At 39.5% G+C, this 20,945-nt stretch overlaps 1 protein-coding gene across 1 annotated transcript in view; it reads left to right on the top strand.

Annotated features, from left to right (window-relative positions):
- ST7 (suppression of tumorigenicity 7) overlaps positions 1–20,945 on the top strand; it is a 145,977-nt gene that overhangs the window by 545 nt on the left and 124,487 nt on the right. The window lies entirely within an intron of this gene.

Below are 20,945 nucleotides of genomic sequence, written 5' to 3'. Positions count from 1 at the left end.
TGCTGGTGGTTTATCGCTCTCTCCCTGTTTGCTTTGCCTTCTAACGATGCTTGGTCCTTGTGCCAGCGTTCCTACTTCAGCCTGCTGGGATGTAAAGGTTGTAGTGGTACTGGAGGAGCTTCTCTGCCTCGTCTCCTATGCTGTGAGGAGGAAAAGAAGATAAGATTACTTCAGGAGTATAGGGCAAACTGTTGCCATGCTCCAGCTGAAGCTTGCTGTTTTCTGGAGTTGTATTTCAGCCTGGATTTTACTGAAGGAGTCAACACACTGAGTTTTGACTGGCAGGCGCCAGAATAAAAAAAATGACGTGCATGATTTTCAGGTAGTGGCTTCAGCTATTTATACTGGTTTTACTATGTAAATGATAAAGAGCAAAGCTGCGGTTTCCACCCAACAACGCCATGCTTTTTCTGTACTTTTGAGATTAATTTGAGAATTCCAGGGGCCTGAGCAGCTTGTTCAATTCTCAAGCCTAAGTCAGGAACAAGGAAAATTAATTTACGTCTTGCATGCGCCTGGTCTCAATTCATTTCCATAACAGGCTTATCTTTGATGTAGGCTGAGTTAAGTATGTAAACACAGACCCATCTTCAGTTGCCGAGCAGTTCATTCATTCTGGACGCTTTCTTAGGAGCAGGTGACGTCAGGTGGCGTATGTGTGTTTGAGAGATTCCAAAGAAAAATCGTATTTGTGAAAATGTCTTGGTTTCTTTGAAGGATAAAGAGCTATGGTTATTATAGGGTGCATGCTTGTATTTGGGGACTATATGGAGTGGAATTAATACTTCTTCGTGGGCAATTTATACTCAAGCATGCTTTTTTTAAAAAAAAACTTTTTTTAATAGTGTTTTTGATAAAAATCAGATGTCAGCATATTCTTATGAATTATGATGATAAGTAATTCTGAATTATAATAAGTAGTAAGTGTATAAGTGTTTGCCAGAAGTTTATCACCATTGCAATAGACTTTGCTTTGATTGTTAAGACTCACAGAAGTAGCATACCACAACTATTATGCTGAACCAGCAGTAACTTGTGTTAGCTAGTCTGAATTGGACAGATATGTCATTTTCTTGAAATTGCTTACTTTTCCTTCCTATCTACTGTAATCATTTAACTTACAGACTGGAAAGGTCTATTTTCTGTGGGCGCAGATGAGATGTAACCCACACGACAGCCATGCTGCTGGGAAGCCAAACGTTATCTGATTGCTCTTCACTCATGTTTCTGGCCTGTTCTCATTTGATAAGCCTTTGGCAAATCCAGTTTTGAAGAAGAATTAAAAAAAAAAAAAAGAGATTCAACATACTGCATTTTTAAGTGTAAACACAATTAAAAATTACTTTTAAATACAATTTTGGTCAGATCTTTTTCAATATGTTTTTGAACAAGTATCCTGTTCCTTTTGATGTTGCTGCACCCTTTTGACATTGCTAACACCTGGTTAGAACAGGGTGTAATTCTTGTTGCTGAATCTTAATAATTTATGTAGTGCCTATGTCCCAGCTAAACATTGCAGGCCAGTACTGGAAAAAAATTGCAGACATCCATTTGAGACCTAGTGAAACTTCTCTGATTTTTTTCCCTGAGTTTGAACAAACTAATCCTTGATGCACTTTTTCGTTCAAAATGTTACTCCAGCTGAGTCATCTTGGTTTTCATTGAAATGTCCCAGAATTCAAGTACAATGACAATACAAAATCTGTAAAAGGGAGAGATTTTCATAACTGTTTCAAGCATTGAGAGGGTTAAAAAGACTGAAGAAATTACCAGTAAGTCCCAAAGTGCATGATGAAAATGAGTTGTCAGGGCAGAACAGTAGGCACAATATAGCCTTTATGCATCATCTGTTCCTAAATGGGATTTATTAAAAAATCAGCACTGCAATAACATGAGGCTGGTTTGGTTTTCAAAGCTTTTGTGAACAAATTAAAATTGTTCTGATTTACTGTGAATTTTTCCCCCTAGTCGGTAGGATACTGTCATTGGTTTAAGGTTGCTCATAAAGTACCATAGCAACTGGCCCCGGATGTGCTACTAATCAAATATATCTCAGTGATGTGAAAATAAAAGTATAAAGGTTGCTAATAAAAGTTCTGTATAGTGTAAAGAACTAAGCAGGTGATTAAGAACAATGACTGGGCATTTTCCCAGAACAAGCTGGATCTGTTGGTGAGTTGAGGTCACACAAACTGGTTTTCAGTACCACGAGATGTAAGTTTATACTGCCACTAAGAGAAGTGCAGTTCTGCAGGGATGTTTTACACCTCACAAAGTAGTGATTTAAAATGGTATTAGATACTTGGATCAAACTCCTTAATCTCAGTCCCACACTAGGCTGCTGTGATATGAAGGACTAGCATGGCATGTAAGGGAGGGTACCTACCAGAGGGACTGGTACTTCATACTGCTGTGTGCTTTTAATTTTCCATGCATGATGTCAATATTTTAAAAACAAAATTGCAAAGTTGGAAAAGATAGTGGAAAAATATTTAAGGACTGGAGAGAAACATATTAAGGGATTTTTGCCTGAAAGGTGCCTAGATTACAATAAGAAGGTATTGTCCTAGGGAAGAAACAAATGTCCCTTTACATAAAATGAATAATAAAAATTGATGACTGTAAGCAGAGGGCAAACTCAGTTGAGTCATAATGAGGCATTAATTTTTAATGATCCCTGGATCAGCTGCTGAAGGAACATTGGGTTTCCTGTGTCTGAAGATCTTCAAATCAGGTGGCAAAATACGGGTCAGTAGTGTTCATACAGCCTGCAGCTGTTTTCCAGTGACGACCTGGGCAGTGGGCTACACTGTGGCAGCTGTCAGAGTGGTTACTGACATTTCACCAGCATCCTGTGGTCACTTTTAGAGGCAAATTCTAGAAAGCATGGGGCCTTTTTTTCCCTTCTTTTGATGTTGTACAGGTGGGCATACCCTGAGCATTTGGTAGCTTTTGGAGTGCAAGTCAGCCATACTGTGTGTTCCACTGGGCTTCAAGATTTGGAAGTCCTCACACTTTGGGGCATGCATAATTTCAGTGTTCTCAGTGGAGCACATTGCTGTGATAGAATCAAAGGGAAAGACAGTCTGTCAGATAAAGGTATTAATCATAGAATGATTTGGATTAGAAGGGACTTCAAAGATCATTAGTGTTAAATCTGATTGTGGTGTTTCATGGTTTTTTTTTGTTGTTGGGGGTTTTTTGCATTTTGTTGAAGGTTAGTGTGAAAATCAAATAATAAAATCCTTTACAAATAGGACTACTTGAACTATTATACTATACCATTAGCCAGGAAGCAAGAGAGACTTCATATGCCAGGCTAAAATATTAAATACAGAATAAGTAGTTGAGGAAGCGGATGTTATAATCTCATTCAAAATAATTAAAATAAACATTATTTTATATAGCATGCTGTATTTTGCTCCCATGTTGGCACTTGCATGATTTCTGAATGCCACATTAATCTGAACTATGACACACCTCTTCTAAAAATGTTAAACCCTGCTTGTTTTTCCTGACATAACAATTTGGCATTCTAGTCATATCCTAAGAAGGAAAGAGTCCTAGAAACGGTTTCTGATGATTTTATTTATCCCTTTCAAAGTGCAACAGAAAGACAGATTTAATAACCAGAGCATTACATGCAACTGGCTTGTGATGAGGCAGCCACAGGAGGAAACCTTTGGGTTGCTCAGGGTAGATAAATCAGCAAAACATGATTTCCTAAAATGGTGAATAATAAATATACAATTGTGAGTTCTGGGTTGAATCTAGCTCTGTCAGTGTCTGTAGAGTATCATTACCTTTCAGCAGGACATCCATGCTTCAATTGTACCAGAGCAAGGCTCCACAGTTGAACACAGTTGAATGGTTAGAAACCTGCAGCATGAAGGAAAGCATGTAAGGTTGTCACGCTTGGCCCCCAAGTCAACAAACCCAGCAGAACTGCAAGTAGAGGAGGAAGACCATATCTTGATGAGGAGATGGTGGCTGTGACAAGTTGTGTTCTGAGGAACACAGTGCTTTTCCACATTATGTTTGGTTTTGGTTGTTGTGGGTTTTTTGTTTGTTTGTTGGGTTGGTTGGGGTTTTTTTTGTTACTATGACGTTCCTACTGAAATAATTACTTAGGCTTCTAATTAACATGGGATTTGTAACCGTGTAATAGGCTTCTCTTAAAGCCTGAAACATTGTGCATGGTGCCAGCCATCTCGAGGAAGAAAGAGACTGATGTACAACAAAGCTTGCAGCACTGGCCAACACCAGATTACTCACAGTCGAGAGTTTGTGCGTGCATAGGCAGGAGGATGGAGCAGACGTGTTGAAAATGTATTCTCTGTTCCCAGTAAAATTAGAATTAGGATATCAACACTCTCACTTCATCCAGGAGTCTCTCTGACGACAAAAAACGGAGAGGTTTTTAGGCAGCCAGGTACTATGGTGAGCTGGTCAATCTCAGATGCATTCACTGATGTGTGTATTGCACACATTGCACAGGCTTCAGTAAGTAAAGCACTTGGACCACTCCTTTCTCACTGAATTCTCATTCTATGGAAACTATCCAGTATTTAACCATGCAGGAAAGCTGGGTGTGATTCTATGACCAGTGCTACAAGAGTTGAAATGTGCCTCTCAGATTTGGGCTATGCTGCCTTAAAGTGGTGGTTGCAGTCAAGGAAGCTCATCTTTCTGATCTTCCTTTTTTGGCTTTCCTCACCTTGCAGATCTACACTGGGCATTGGTGTAAAGGCAATGTGCAGCAATAGGCTGCAATGTGAGAAGTAAGTAATTTTTCATTCCCATGGTCTCAAATTCAAGTAGCAACAGAAAATGTTCAGCTGTTATTAAGATTTAACTAATGGTCACTTTTTTTCCTGCTGGTGATATTTAGCCATCTGGAGCTGCGAGTGCAGAGCTACAGTGATACAGCAAGCTTAGGGCAGAAGGCTTTTTTTGTGTCTGGACACATGGGTATTTCTCCTCCCTGAACCAATGAGCATGGCTGCCAGTGCCTGCATGGTGTGCTCACATCACCATAGCCACCATGCCTATAGCAGTGTGTTTGCTGAGATAGCATCTTGACAGTGCAAGTCAGGAGGTATTGTTCCCCTTCATAAATTTAAGCCGTGGAAGTTAATTCTGAGAACTGGAAAACATTAACTTGACTAAGGCCAAGGATTTTCAAACAGATTAAAAATGAGTAAACAGCTTCTTTCTTTTGAGAAGAACTGTAGGACAGTTACTTTTATCTTTATGGACTTACTGGTAGTTGCTTAAAAGTCACTTGCCATGGTTGTGGTCAGCTTTAATTCTGCGTGTGGGTTTCACGGAATCTGTTAAATGTAAATAGTTTGCCCACTGACCCCTGACTGCTTGTCTTAATTTTTGCATTTCTCAGAATATAAATGAAGTCTTTCCTAAATGTTGGTCTTATTTTCTGCAGTCCTAATGGAATTAAAGTTAAGAATGTGGGGTTTTTTTACTGTTAACCTCCATGTTCAGCTGTATCAGTTGCAGCACCATGAAACATTCATAGTGGCTGCTGGTCCTCAAGACATGGTTTGGATATTAGAGGCTTCTTTGGTCTGACTTTTTTGAGTTTTTCAAAAATTTAGATGTTACATGGATGTGGGCTAACATTCAAGACATCATTATAAACCAGATTTTCACTATTTTAAGCACGTCTTTTCAGCATGGCCCACTTGGAAACTCTCCCTTTAATTTCTTTGGAAAAGAATATGATGTGTATGAAAATAGTTGTTACTTTTGACAGAAATTTTTATAGATGAAACTTTAGATTCTTTTTTTGGGGAAAAATCCCTAACAAAACTTGTTAGATCTGTTTCTGATGGATGCAGCATACAATGATAATTGTTTCCTACAAATTTTGGCATTTCTTCACAAGTTTGAATTTTTGATTGAGCTTCATTTTTCAGTCAGTGTCAAATGGAAAAAAATGAGTGAAGTTTGTAGCAAGTACAACATTTTCAGGAAATAGTTCTTTAAGAAATTGACTTTTATACTGCAAAAGTTCTGGAAGATTTACAGCCAGTATTTCAGGGGAGATGTGTAAGCGAGAGCCTTCAAAATAATACTAGATAAAATCTTGAGTGAGGTTACTGTTACACTGGCTGATATGCAACCAAGTGTTGTACTGAGAGCTTCTAAATGAAGTCTAATGTCCTTTGTGTGCTGATGAAAATCTTCAAAAGTGCTCCTAAAACTGCATATATGTAGTGGGATTTTCCCAAAGCATCCACTGAGTGCGTGGGTGAAGTTAGCCTGAAGGAACATAAGCAAGGTTGTTCACAGAGGTCTTAGGTCTTACTTGTCGCAGCTGTCAATGATTCTAAATTAAAAGAAAAATTTTAAATAGATTTGTGTGTGTGTGTGGTTATTTTGTAAGCAAAGCAAATGCAAAAATGTAAATCATAAATTTACAAGACGCAGGAAGTGCTAAATGGTGTCAGTGCCTAAAGGACTGGCAAGAGAGAAATTCTACATCAATTGAAAGACAGAAGGACATGATGCCTGCCTTGAAAGCAACACCTGGCAGGATGATAGTGCTAGATAAAAGAGGGATTTCTGGGGAAACAGTACGCCTGTGTTTTGAAATGGATTCTGAAAACTGCAGCATCACTGAGAGAAACTACATGGGGGTCTAGCAAAACCACACTGATTGGATAAGGAAGTTCAAACTGTTTATCTAGTCACAGAGAAGTTACAGAAGCAACTTCATGTTGGTTGAGGAGCAAGAGCTTTAACTAGTTGGCAAACATATAGCAAGCTTCCTAGATGAAATCTGGAGTTAAAACGGAGGTATTAGATTTGGCAGAATTGGGACCAAATCATCCGTGGTCTGAAGAGGCAGCCTTGCTGTGAGACGTGCTACATGCAATGCCCTCACTTAGGTAGAAACAAAGAATTGAGAGGTGGTTGCTGACACTGTAAACTGTACAGTAAGTAGCCTTCAATGCAAAGGAGACAAATCTTACAAAAATGGGTGATTGCAAGCTGAATCCAGAGGAATTCACATGTGAAGTATGTGGGTTTTTTAAGGAGATTTTTGAAGATGTGCATTTGGACCCAACTGCTATGGCAAGCAGCACTGTGGCAAAGCGATGCTATGACTTTACAGCTTTGGCTATTGTGGTACTAAGACTGTCAGTGTAATGAGGTTTGCCAAGCTCAGTGATGGGGGAAGTGGGAGTGAAATCTAATGGCCTGTGATAAACAGGAGAGCTGACTAGTTAAAACATTATCATGCTGAGATTTGAAGAAAACAAACAAACAAAACCCCACCATCTGGAAGCAATTGCTGACAGTGTGCAGGTATGTTGTGCAAACACAGAGGCTCCAGTAGTCCCTGAATGTGCCAGGACTTCTGTGAGTGTGCCAGACCAGCATCCCCACCACATCCAAGGTTTCTGTGTGTAGCTCAGTCAGTTGGCAAACACTGTGCTTAAGGAAGAGTTATTTGTCTTGGTGGCAAGTGGTAAAGCAAATAAAACCACTTAAGTGGTGACTTACATTGGATGACTGAGCAGTTTCTTCTGGGATAAAATCTACAGAAATTCACATCACCATCAGCAAATGTGATGGTCAGGTGCAGGGTTTTTGTGGAGCAGTTGCAACAAGTCAGAATCGTTTTTTTTATAACAAAGGTAGTTGTTTAAGAAGGTATTTTGTATTTAACAAAATAAGGCCCGACTCCAGATACCTATTGGTATGCTGACTACAACTGAGTTATGTCAAACTTTACAGGCACAGTGAAAGGAGACCCTGATCCTGCAAACCTTTAATGGCATGGTTTGTTCTGCAAGTATAGGTCCAGAGGTTTGCTGAAAAGGTAGTTAAGATGCACGAGTTCTTAACAACCAGGGCCTAAATAGCTCGCCAAGGTGCTGCAGGAAGTCTAGCAAAACTGGGAATGGAGTCCCCAGTCTCTCCAGTCCAAAGGCAGTTTTTCCTCTTGTGATTTGATAGACACATCTAAGTTTCAAAATTTTTAGCTACTTTAGGAACTTATTTAGGGCATTTGTCAAAGAATTTAAGATAAAACCTAGTTTGGTCCTGTGGCCGGACTGTGAGGTGCTTCTGGAGATGTTACTCCTCTGCTGGCTTTTGTAGGAGGTGTGTGAAGGCCCCTTCCACCAGTTTTTAAATTAGCTCTTTGTGGCACTGGAGGCATCTATTGAAAGATTGTGTTATAAACTCCAGCTCGTCCTCATGTCTGTGACATGTCATGTGGACCAGTGATGCTGTGTAAATACTAATGAGTGAAAGTTGCTTTGTAACTCCCAGCACAGGCTAATTGGATTTTTTAGTGTATTTCTTATTTGGGCGCTGCAGAAGGGCAACTGATTTTAACACTGGGACTATTAAGCATAAGCAACGATAATGCATTTAAAGGCGTGAGTTAATGTCATGCTTTCAGCAGACAGAAAAAACAAGCTGTTACTGTTAAGCCTGAGGAAAGGACCTCAAAGTAAAAATCAAATCTCGCCAGCTGCTGTGAGAAGACAAAGATTTATTTTTGTGAAGTCTAAACTGGAGATTTATAATTGCAGTAGATTCAAAACTTCAGTGATTAAGTGCACTTAAATGTACCAATTAGAAGGATAAAAACTACAGAGCAAAAATGAAATGCAGTCATTGTAAGATTCCTTTTATGCAGTGTGTGCCAACTGCAACCGTGAGATTTAATTTCAGCTCACTTTCTAGAAATAAACTTGGCTTATGAAATGTCAAGCCTGTTAGGTTGATATGTTAGGTCTTGTGCTCAGTGGCAAGACACTCAAAGATGAAATTTAAAGCACACAAAATGTTATTGCTATAGCTTTATGTTGTTAGGCTACCATTCCTTTCTCAAGAAAATATGCTTGTAACCTGAGAGTGCTATAGGTGTTGATCTTCAGCTAAATGTTGGGATGGCACTGCCTTTATGTTTTATGCTGAGGACTGAAAATTGTTTACAGTGTGGCTTTGTCTGGGGCAAGGTTATATGATCCACTAACAAACTTAATCTTCCATGTGAAATTTCTCTTGCTATTTTTAATTACAAAGTAAATTTGATAGCAGTGTACCCAGCTGGTATATTTTACACAAATCTTGGCTTAGAGTCCCAGACTAGTAATTTTCTCACTTTTCAGAGAGAAAGTTAGACGAGATCCTATCAGAAGGCATGCAGCTGGCCTGTCATACCCTGTGCAGGGAACAAGGGAACACAGAGTCCCTGAGTGCAACTCAAGCCACTTCTCAAGTAGAAGCCAACTTCATGCGGCAGCAGTATGCTGCAGCCAAACTGATTAGCCCTTCCTGCTGAGAAAATGAGCTGAGGAGGTCTCCTGTGTGGCTGCACTGATGCAGATCTACTGCTTTTAGGAGCCAGAAGTGTCCCCCTTAGTAGCACTTGGCTTTATGGATTTATCTGCATGCTCAGAGTAGGCTCCTGTGCTGAGCAGCATAGAAGTGCCTTCTGGTCTCTGTATCCACCCGTCCAGATCTTTGGGTCAGGACAAAGGAAGAGTGATACAAACGTGAGAGATTCTCTGTAGCAATAAGTATTGTTCTACATTTTCCTAATTTGGATTTCCCCAAGAAATCCCTGTAAAGAGTCTATGATTTAAAAGTGCTGATCACAGCTGTGTTAGTAGCAGCCCCTAAAGCCATGAAGTCTTGGAGGGGAACACGAGCCATTAGGAGCTCTCATTAGCTGCAGGACTTCTGTAGGGTTTCTCTAGACCTGGTGACAGAGAATTTGGCCTGTGTTGAAGCTGAGTGCATGTTGTCACTGGCTTTGCAACAGCCAGGATTTTCACCCTTGAAGTCCTAGTGTCCCCTGCCTCGTGTGATGAGTAGGTGAGAACAGTGCTGTATGGGACTAGAAAGGTGAATGGGGCTCTCTCTCGCATCTCTGCCTTCAGTCCTCAGTCATATTTTGTTATCTTTCCACAAATCACAACACTGAAAGATTTTTTTTTTCTGGAACTTGATAACTCTGATTATTAGAAACTTTGCTCATAGTCAGCTCAAATGTATTTGTGGCTGGCTTGCACCCATTTGTGCTCCTGACAGCTCTTTACCTTCAGAAACTGCATCACTGCTGTGAGGACTTGTTCCCAGTACCCTCATGTAGGGTTTTCCTTCCTTGTCTTCCCCTCGTAAGGTTAAGGTTGTTAGGCTCTCCTAGCCTGCACTCCTAAAATGACTGGATGGCCTTGATTTTACTAGTAATACTCTACTCTTTTAGTTTTTTACTAGTTTCATAATTGGGTAACCAGTATGGTACATTGTATGTCAAGGTAAGGCTTTGTTAACTGCCTTATGTGGTGTAATGAATCTTTCTGGCCTTCCACTGGAAATATTTTGCTGTGTAGTCATATGGTTGAAATTGCCTTTTTTATGTCACTATCTCCTTGGTGGATCATAGCATTGTGTAATCATACAGTAGGTGTGGACCCGTCATGCCTGCTGACTGGCTGTGAGCAGAAACCCCTGATGGTCTCTAGCCCTTTGCACCATTAATTGTCATCCATCTTCTCTGGCAGCTCATACCAGCTGTCTCCTGGAGACTTTTGGGTTTGGTAATGAAAATATTCAGTAAGGTTCAGAGAGCTACATGGATTCTCTTCAGCCCAGTGCTCCCAGGCAAGCTGCATGTTTCCCCATCCCCTGTGATAACTGACTTCCTGTCAAATACTCTACTGAAATCCAGAGTGTTTAGAGAGAGTTTTTTCTTGGCTAGAAAAATGGCTATTTTTAATAAAGGGACACATCTGGTTGATCTGGCATGATTTATTTATTTTGCATTTTATCCAATTTTTTATTTATCTATGTTGCTTAAGTTACTGCTATCTTTAAAATTCTGGAGTTTCAGATAGCACTACTTTGTCAGTAGGGCACTAGCATATTAAATATAGAAATGAGGTATTCTGGCATAGTTTAGGGAGTTTCACCAGTTTATTAAAACTGTCTCTTGATGCTGGGCTTGATTTTTCAAATGCCGTTTCTTTCACTAACATGATTTATGTTAAGCTCTTTGAATTATGTCTGTTTCTCCTGCCGCAACATCTCTTTTCTTGCTCTTTTATTTTTTTTTCCCTCCACATTGAACTGTTTTGTTCCCGTTCAAAAGTAAACTAAGTGTTTTGCTTTGTTTTGGGGACTACTGTATCCTGCTTCTTATTTATTTGGTGAAGTAATCTTAGTGGTTTACTGGCTTTATTCTGATATATATTAAGTGTTTTTATGAAACTCTTAAGGTGTAACTCAGCCTGACTTTTAGCAGATACAATTTCATTTCTGTACCATTTTGTCCTCGTCAAAGCAGAGGGTAATCTTGGAATATTACAGGTCTTCTGGGTCTTATTTGTACAGGGATGATGTTGCTTTATTTTAAAGCCATAGCTGATAGATTGGTGTCTGTGAAGTAGAAATAGAATTTAACTTTTGATTGAGAAGAATCTGTGTCATCAAAACATCCTACTGACTAATGAAGAGGGTATTCAGTGTGAATGACTCCCAAACACTCTCCATCAATCTGAAAAAAGTTTGCACATTTGCTCCCTTCCTGTATTTGGAACATCACAGTTGTCAAGAAACTGAGAACTGATAACAGTACAGGTTAAACAGCATTAAATAGAGTTATTTAGTGAGTAATATGGTTAAAAAAAAAACAACCCCCAAAAAAGCTGGCATTTAAACTGCCAAGTTTTTTGGGTGCTTTTATGTTTAAAGAATTTTAAAATTAGGTCTCTTCCCACACATTGTTTTAGGGTCTTGAAGTTGCAAGATAAATTTTCAGTTTTACAAGTTATTTAAGCTTTCTGACAATATGACAAATTTTACACAAACCCCGTAGTTAGCAAGTCACTCAGCTGAAAATGTTGAGTGCTTCAAGTCCTATTCTCCTGTCTTCTAAAACTCAGATACATATAAAATTCCCTATTTTTCTTCAAGCTGCATTCAAACTGGTAATGATTGATTATGGAGCAACATCCTTATTAGGCAGTTGATTTTATTTAGGTTTCTGCATACCTTTATAGTACTGTTGCCCTTGTGTTTGAGGGTCTAGGTCTGTTAAACACACAGCTCTACAAAATCTCTGTCAGTTGGGGTGCAAAGTGAGCAATGTGCAGGACTAGTCAGCATTGCTTACTGTTTTCCTTTAGGTGAGCTAAGTAATACAGGTACTACTGGAGAGAGTCCAGTGCAGGGCTACTAAGATGATTAGGTGACTTGGAACATCTATCATAGGAGGAAAGGCCAAGAGGGCTGGGTCTGTTTAACTCAGAGAAGAGGAGGCTGAGGGAGAATCTTATAAGTATTAATGCTTATAAATATAAATGCTTATTAAATATAAATATTTAAAGAGAGGGTGTCGGGAAAGATGGGGCCAAACTCTTCTCAGTGGTGCCCAGTGACAGGACAAGAGGTAAGGGGCATAAACGTGAACATAGGAAGTTCCATCTAAACATGAGAAGGAACTTCTTTACTTTGAGGGTGGGGAGGGTTGGATTCAGTGATCTTCAGAGGTCCCTTCCAGCCCTACCATTCTGTGATTATTCTTTAGATGTGGTGGAGTTACTGGATGGCAGAACTGTGTGGGTTTGCATACCGCTGTACTATCAACTTTACTCCAGGGCTGTTAGGGGCCGTTTTGTTGGTGCAAATGAGACTAGCTGCCAGTCAGTTCTAAGGTGGCTCAGTAGCTGTAAATGCTGACCCATCTTGATTCACTGAGAGAGCAGCAGCTGCTGTGGGGATCACCTAACATCTCAGCTCTTCCATTTTGAGTTACAACTCCTTTGCATCTTTGCAGTAGACACGTGGTTAGCCCAAGGTGAACACTGGAGAATTTCTTAGTTTTAAAAAAAAACACAGCAATTCAAAAACCAGGCACAGAGAGAATCCAACAAAGAACTTATTTGACCGTTGAGCTCCTTTATACACACAGCCCTCTATAAACTGCAGTCATCCTCTTTCCAAGGCACATCCATGTGATCCTTCTGCACAGGCACAAAAATCAATATGAAAGAGTAAATGAATAACTAATGGCCTGCCAACCAAAATTTGTCTCGTTTAATTTTAATTGTGTAGCTTTTTCTTTTCTAATCTAAGTGACAGAGAAGCATTTAAAGGAGAAGGATGCTAGGAGCAATGAAGTTTTATGAAGCCTTTTCTCATAAATGCCTTTGCTTTAGGAGCAGAGGGGCTGGTGGTGTCTGGGGTGGGCAACATCCCCTCACACAACAGGCACTACAAGCCACATCAGTGGGAGTCCTGCGCTCATCCCTTCAGAAACTTTCTCCATTCATAAGGATCAGAAACCCACTATGTTGATAGAGTATGTAGCAATGTGTCTTGTGTGAGACAGGCTTTGCAGTTCTTTGGATGTATTTTTAATTTGTATACAGAAGCAGTACCGTATACCTGTGCCTTCAGCAGCAGTACCCGAGCCTGCCTTTTACCTAAGGGCTCTGTTCGTCTTGTCCCCCTCTCTCCTTAACTTTTTATCTACCTTTGGTCTTTAAGGTGAAAATAAATTGTTATTAAAAGTATCTTCTCTTCTAGATTATAGCTTTGTTTTATTTGGAACATGTGTTTGGGACATTGGAATTACATCTACAGGGCAATGTTTTGAGAAGTACTGGTGCTATTTCATCACCTAGATGCTTTAGTCAGCCACTAGTTTACTTATTAACGGATATTTATTTATATACTCTTTCTAATAAGCATAATAATAAACTAGAAAGTACTTTGCTCAGAGAAAAGCATTGAGTATCTGATAAACAATCAAGTATGTGCGTCTACAATAGCACAATATCCTTTTAGGTTGGTATAATTCTGTCCTGTGCATCATGGCCATTGCTTTTGCAGGAAGTTACACTGTCAGTTTGTAATGAAAGTAAATATTAATGAGAGATGTGAGAACAACATAAAATAATAATAAACAAAAATACATGCCAATTCAAACAAATTTATTTACAGTATTTGCTTTCTTTGAATGCCGCTGTTCAGCAAGATGAACATTGGCTGACTTAGGTCCTCTACGTTGTTCTTAAAATATGCATTCCTCTTGTCAGAGATTTGCCAGCATTGCACAGCAGTGAATGGGAATGGTCTGAAGTTTGAATTCTGTTCTTAATTTGTAGTGAACAAAATAAACTTATTGTTATTTACACAGACCATTAACATTACTGCTCGGCATGTGGCAGTTTAAGTTTAGAAGAAGGAGTTAGTTGAATTTGAAGGGGATAAAATTATAGTTTTGATTCAGCAGATGTTTATCATGCAGAAAACTGACTAGAAGCCAGTGTGCTTTCATTTGAGTTGCTTCCATTTCCTCGTGGTTGCTGTTCAGATGGGAACAGTAAGATTAGACTTTTGTTCTGTGCTATTAGTTTGTAGGTATTTTTCCTCCTTGTCTTTGCTTCCAGTCCTTTCCTTAGCACTTGAGCAGGACCAGGCCTGCATCATGCCTTACCTAAGCTACCCTAAACATATTTTGCATTTGATACACAGTAAATATGGACAGAAGTGGAAAATTTTGTGTGCAGTTTATGCACTAGAGGGCATGCTGTTAAAGACACAGGAGGGATCCAGGGAGGAGAGGTGGCTGCAGCCTGTGGGAAATGTAGTCTGAAAAAAACTGATGTCTGATTGTGTCAGAGACCTAGTGAAGGGTCATCATCAGTTTCTGGTAGCATATACATGCACACACAGACACAACCCCTTGCGGCAAGGTTGTGAATGGGACTGAGCCCATTCATACACATGTGGAGATCCTTAACTGTCATTATATTGCATCAAGTTGTCTCCAGACAGGAAGTATTAAATTGACCACAGTCACATGATAGGTAAGAAATATAATTTGTAGAGCCATTTTATAGCTGGGGTTTGATGTAAGGCAAAGTCAAGTCCCACCCTTGACCTTGAGAAGTCTGCTTGTGAGGTGTTCTCTAGGTTGCTTTTGCAAGGTCAGGTAAAAGATGATGTTCATGAGACCCAGGACCTGGGCTACGGTAAATCAAAGGAACAGTGGTGACTGCCATAAAGCCACATTATTTTAAGGAGGACACAAAATGGAAAACGCAGGACTCAAAGACCAACTGACTAAAGTCTCTTATTTGTCTTCCTGAAGTGATTACTGCAAAATAAGATGGATAGAGTGTGAGTTTGAAACAAGTGTGGTGATGGGTGCTGCACCTGAGTGCCAGTGTGCTTGCAGACTGCAGACTTTAAGACAGTGGGGAGTAGTTACATTGAGGTACTGAGGAGGAAACTGGTAACCGGCCTGCCTGCCTTTGCTCAACCCACTGCCTCAACTGTTAAAGCCACAAAGCATTTTCACAGACAATGCACTTTTTTAGTGCAGTGAAACTCACACTCATTTATCCTGCTACGCTGGCAGCCTGCAGTAGTTGAGAAGCTTCCCCCCAAACACCAAATGTGACCTGTCCCACTGGCTGCCCTCCTGTGGCACAGCCTAGCCCACACCAGAAGGCCATCTGTGAAGACTGGTGGAGAACATCTCTGCATGTACAGCCCTTTCCTGGGCCACAACTCAGGCTGCTTTCTTGTGAAGCTAATGTGTGCCTGACCCTAGCTATCTTATTTGTGCAAGCATCAAAATAAGCTTCATTTCTGAAGGTTTGTCTCCTTTTAGGTTGTTGTGAGGTTAATCTCATCTTTCTAAGCATTCGTGTGTACATTCAGGCATATGTTTTATTGCTGTTGATTTTGTATATGCACAAACAAATTAAAAGTGGTAGTTATTTTTTTATGCTACCCAAATACAGCTGATCTATTCAGGCACCTGCAATTATGGGCACTGTTGTAAGCCTCCAAAAATGCCCTTTTTGATTCAATGTCATCTTTATAGAAGAAAAAAATACATATATTGCTCATTTTTAGCATTTGACTTTTTTTTATTAGGAAATAAATTATTTCTTTCCTTTGATGCTGATGTCTGCCTTGCTAAAAGAATTGCGTAGTAGGTTGTCCTTCTATAAATCATTGTTCTTTTGTAAGCCAAATCAACTGAGCTCTAGTTCGTTCAGTTTGTTCTCCAGCTGCTCTATGTTCTTTCTGTGGGCTGCCATGACTTCTGCTAAGGAAATTAGTAATGAGATATATTAGATAGAAGCAATTTAAATACTTAATTATTTTCTTTTTTTTTTCTGTAAAGTCTTGTAGTAAGAGCAGTCTCAGCTGTGATAAGTTTTTATGACAGATATTCGCAAATGGAAAAAATATACACTAGTGTCTGTCAAGGCAGCAGCTTAACTAGGATTTTAAATTTCAAGGAGAGAATAAAAGAAGAAAAAAGTGTGGCTAGAAGCAACTTGCATTGAATGTCAAGACTGGTGTTCTGTTCTGGTGAGTCATATCCACAATTGCTGCATAATATGTGTATCATCAGCCTTGTCCTCTTTCATATTTAACATGTTATAAAATAATTGGAAGGGGAGTGACTTAAGGAGCAGTTGCTTTGGTAGACAAGTCCTTGGCCCTTCCTTAATTTGCCACATCTTCTAATGCAGAACAGCATTGGCAAGGCCAGAAGTATTAGAAGTTTACATCTTAAGTACTTTTCTATGGAAATACTTTTCAACAGCTGAATTTGTCCAGTTGTAACATCTGAAAACATGAACATATAAATGAACATGAATATGAGTAAGGCTTACTGCTGATTTTTCATTAAGAACAATTCATTTGTAAAGGTAAGGGCAAATAATGACTGATTTATTGATGTATTTCTTAAGTGTTAACCAATATAATTTTGCTATCAAGTTCTCCTTTACTCTCCAATTCTTGAATGAATGGTAATTTTTTCACATACTCTTCCTCCAGTTGTGTTTGAATTTACTTTTTTTCTTGCTTCGTCCATGTCATCACAACCCCTTCCCAAATTTGCAGCACATGAAGGTCCATGGACAATGACAGGAAAGAATTAAAAATCTGTTTTTTTATGATTTTTAAACCAAATTGAGGCGTAAAGCTTTTAGCTTTTAGTTGTGTGGGTAGAATGAGAATATAAGAGCTTTCCTTTCCATGCTTGCATCCTCTGTGAAACCCTTGAGGAACTATCGCTAATAACATAAAAAGTATTAAATCTTTACTGCCTTTTATTTTAATTTCCTCTACTCATGCTTGGAACTAGGTTCTCTGTTTTCCTGGGAGAGGGCCTTTGACTGAAAATAAATAAGTGGGAAGGATGGGGTTTAATTGCTGTCAAAGTTCATTTCCTCTGGCTGGACACATGGGTCCACTGTGTTGTATTGGGAGAATGGGAAATGATGTTTAGTAAGCTGGTGACTGGCATTAGCAAGAAGCAGTGTCTTCATTACCAAAACTGTGATTTTTCCTGCTTTCTTCCTCATGATGTAATTAACATACGTTTGCAGTATTGCTGTAAAATCTTAGTGAAGACAAAATCTTGAAGTTTTTACTCCAAAAGCAAAAAAATCTCTGGCTGTTCTATAGTTCTGACCTGGGAGTACGGAGAGTAAAAACCAAGTAAATCATAGTTATATTTCATTCAGTGTGAAACCAATGCACTTGAAGCCTCTGATGGGAGGTGTTTCATTGCTGTTGCCCACTTGACTTGTGCTGCGAAACCAAGTATACGTCTGGACAGATGTGGCAAGATTATATGATTGGAGTTTTCCATACAGTGATTTTGCTTGATTCTGGTTGTGGGTGTGACCTCCATCCCTCAGGCAGAGATGATGTGTAGATCAGCTGTTTGTGCTATTATGCCAGCAGACATTTTGGGGCTATACCAGGTAGGGAGAGTGAGACTACAGGCATTTGCAGTGAAAAATCATGTAACTCCTGATCTGCAGCCAGAAATACCTGTCAGACCACAGCCTTAGTCCTGCTTTTGCTTTTGCAGAGTGCTACATAGCTGGAGTAAGTGTGATGGATTGCAATGCTTACTTGGGAAGACAAGAGAGTCTCCAGTTCAAACATAGTATAATGTATGCTGAAAGCTTCTTCAGGTTAGTCTGGAAATCATAAACCAGTTTTCTGTTATCAGTAGAGTAGGGATTTTAACATACCCCTGATACTTTTGAGCAGCAGAGCATGTTTTGTGTGTGTTAGCAGGCTGTGCTCCAGAAACTACACAGAACGTAGAAACATCTGTGGTGGAGTCACTCAAGGCATTTCTAGTGTTGTTCTAGGGGAGGTAGGGACTGATTTTTTTTTTTGGAGTGGTGTTTTTCTACTTGAGAATATGCAATACCAGGTGCAGATGCAGTAGGCAATGTAAAGTGGCTCTTAATGCACAGATGCCAGTTGTTGTCTACCTCCCTTTGACCTCTAATTTACTCTCACACCTGAGTTTGCCAGTTGGCTTTTCTTTTGTTACCCTTCTAGATAGTAATATTTTAAGTCTAACTTTGAGTTTTGCTAGTTCTTGACTTCAGTATTATCTTTTTGTAATGACCTTTGCTAGTAACTTATCTATTTATAAATGTATAATAAATCTATAATTTATGTTGTAAAACCCTGTTCTCAGTTCATCCCCTGCTTTTTTTCAGTTCTGCTTCTTTATTCTACATACACCTACAATATCTCTTCTCTTTTAACTCTTATGCAACCTAAGCAATAATGAGGTTTTTAATCTTACAATTTTGATTGCCATTGCTACATATCTCTACAGTAATCTTTTTTGGATGGGGTGATAGTAGTCATAATGTTTAGCTGAACCACACTACATAAAGGAGACTATGTCCTAACATCACATCTATTTGTCTGGTTTGGGATTTTTTGCTTTTGGGGTATGTTTTTTTCTGGCTCTGGCTGTAGCTCTTCCTGAAGGGAGAGGATTCTGTTGAGCAGCTCTCGGATTTTCTGCTCAATCCGTTGTGCTGTGTGGAGAGAGAAAAAAAATGCAGTCACTGTGTTTTAAATTTAGTAACTTCTAGTAATTCTGCTGATTACTGAGATCACTTTTCCAATTATAAAGAAACCACATTGTTTAAAAATATTTTTGACTAGACTGAATTCTGTCCCCAAATTGTAATAGGCTGAGGAGAGTTTGGGAAAGAAATTATGGTCAATTTTTTTCATTCTTAACTGTAAATGGAAGCAGAAGGGCATTGACTGGCCAGAACCTTTAATTTTACAGCTTTGTAGTTAATGGAAAAGATTATTTGCAAAAAATGCTGTCAGATTTAGTTTGTCATGCTTTGGTGGTTCCTCTGGAGCTCTATAGATGGTTAAATCCTCAGGCAGACCCTTCCATCTGATGCTCTTTGGGTAAGCTGGGGAGCACTGAAAACTGGATGTGAGTAGGTCTTAGGTGCCCTCTGGAGTGAACGAAAGAGACAGCGTCTGTGTCACTAGGAGAGTAAGGCCAAGCTGGCAGACAAGAATAACCATGGGCTGTGGTGTATAAGAAAGATGAGGACAGACTTTTTACCAAGGCCTGTAGCGATCAAACGAGGGGCAAAGGTTTTGTATTGAAAGAGAGTAGGTTTAGAGTGGTCACATGGAAGGAATTTTTACATTGAGGGTGGTGAAGCTCTAGAGCAGGTTGCCTGAGAAGACGTGAATGCCCTCTCCTTGGAAGCTTACAAGGTCAGTTTGGATGGGGCTTCAAGCAACCTGACCTAGTGAAAGATGTTTCTCCCCATGGCAGGGAGGTTGGACTAGATGATCTTCAAAGATCCCTTCCAACTCAACCTGTGGTTCTGTGATCCTAGATCTGCCTCTTGGAATGATCTCTACAGCAAGGTGCCAAAGTGCTTTACGGTGTTGGGAAATTAGAGATAATTATGAAAGTTTAATGTTGTAAAGTCATACCCAGGAATGCTTCACCTATAACAAGATCTTGACTAGTTATGATGTAGACATTTATTGAATTTTTCCATTACTATTTTTCTCTAAAGCCGACATGAAAGACATTTTATGCACTGCTTGGTATTTCTTTTATGGCTTTGGAAGAGTGCATGATCTTGAAAGAGATTTGCAAAGTGTGCTTGAAAAATCCTGCTTCTCTATCTCAAATCAGTACTTAGGGCTCAATTTTAGGTTAACAGATTTTTACCAGGTATTTGTCTTCTTTCAGCTGTTGATTTGTTAATGGGTATCCATCTTCAGCATGAACCAGAAACAGAAACTTAAGGAATCACGGTCATGTCTTTCTTTATTTATTAGTAAGTGAGAAACTCGAGAGCTTTTAGGTGTGTTTGTTACATGTATGAAATATCCCCAAATAAAGTTAGGAATTCCATTCTGGTGTATGAAAACTCAATAGTTTTCATATAGTTTAGCTTGTGTTGTGACTCACAGCATTTCTGTCTGAACACAGATGTGATACTTCATGGACAGCTGGGGCCAGAAGAAATTTTTTGGCACACCAAGGTATGGGCTCAAAAGTTCTTCCATACAACTGCAGCAGTTGTTTTCTGCTAGCAAGGCCCCTAACTTTAAAAAGTCTCCATGTGCAATTAGAAACTAACAATATTTGTGTGCTGAGATAGATTTCTGCTCGGTGAACTGCATGGACAGCAAGAGAAATGCCTTGAAAAAACCAGAGATCCCATAGGAATCAAGTCATTTTACCCTAATGGACAAAAATCAAAAGAGGCAGGAAGGACTACTGAGATTTGGGGTTTTGGGTAAACTCAGGCCTCTAGGATGGGATAAATTCCAACTGGTAGAATGTGTTGGATTTACGTTATTTTTCGAAGTAAGATGTTTGTGACTAGAAACCTTGGTTTGTTTAGCCAGTTTCTTTGGATAGATTGTCCCATGTAAGTACAAGCAGGGCAGTGGCATGTCCATACCTCTTCTTTGAGACGCCTTAAATACCTGGAGCCTTCAGGTGACTGGGTCTGAAGAACCAGTCCAGGGTCTGAGACTACTGGTTTCTGCCAGGAATGTGAGGTGAGAGCATGCTCATCGGTGATGACCAGTATTTTTCTTTC

The sequence above is a fragment of the Indicator indicator genome, chromosome 3 (genome assembly GCF_027791375.1).
Source record: "Indicator indicator isolate 239-I01 chromosome 3, UM_Iind_1.1, whole genome shotgun sequence".
Lineage (NCBI taxonomy): Eukaryota > Metazoa > Chordata > Aves > Piciformes > Indicatoridae > Indicator > Indicator indicator.
Note: the sequence above shows the minus strand (reverse complement) of the source record. Positions and strands in the feature narration are given on the sequence as shown.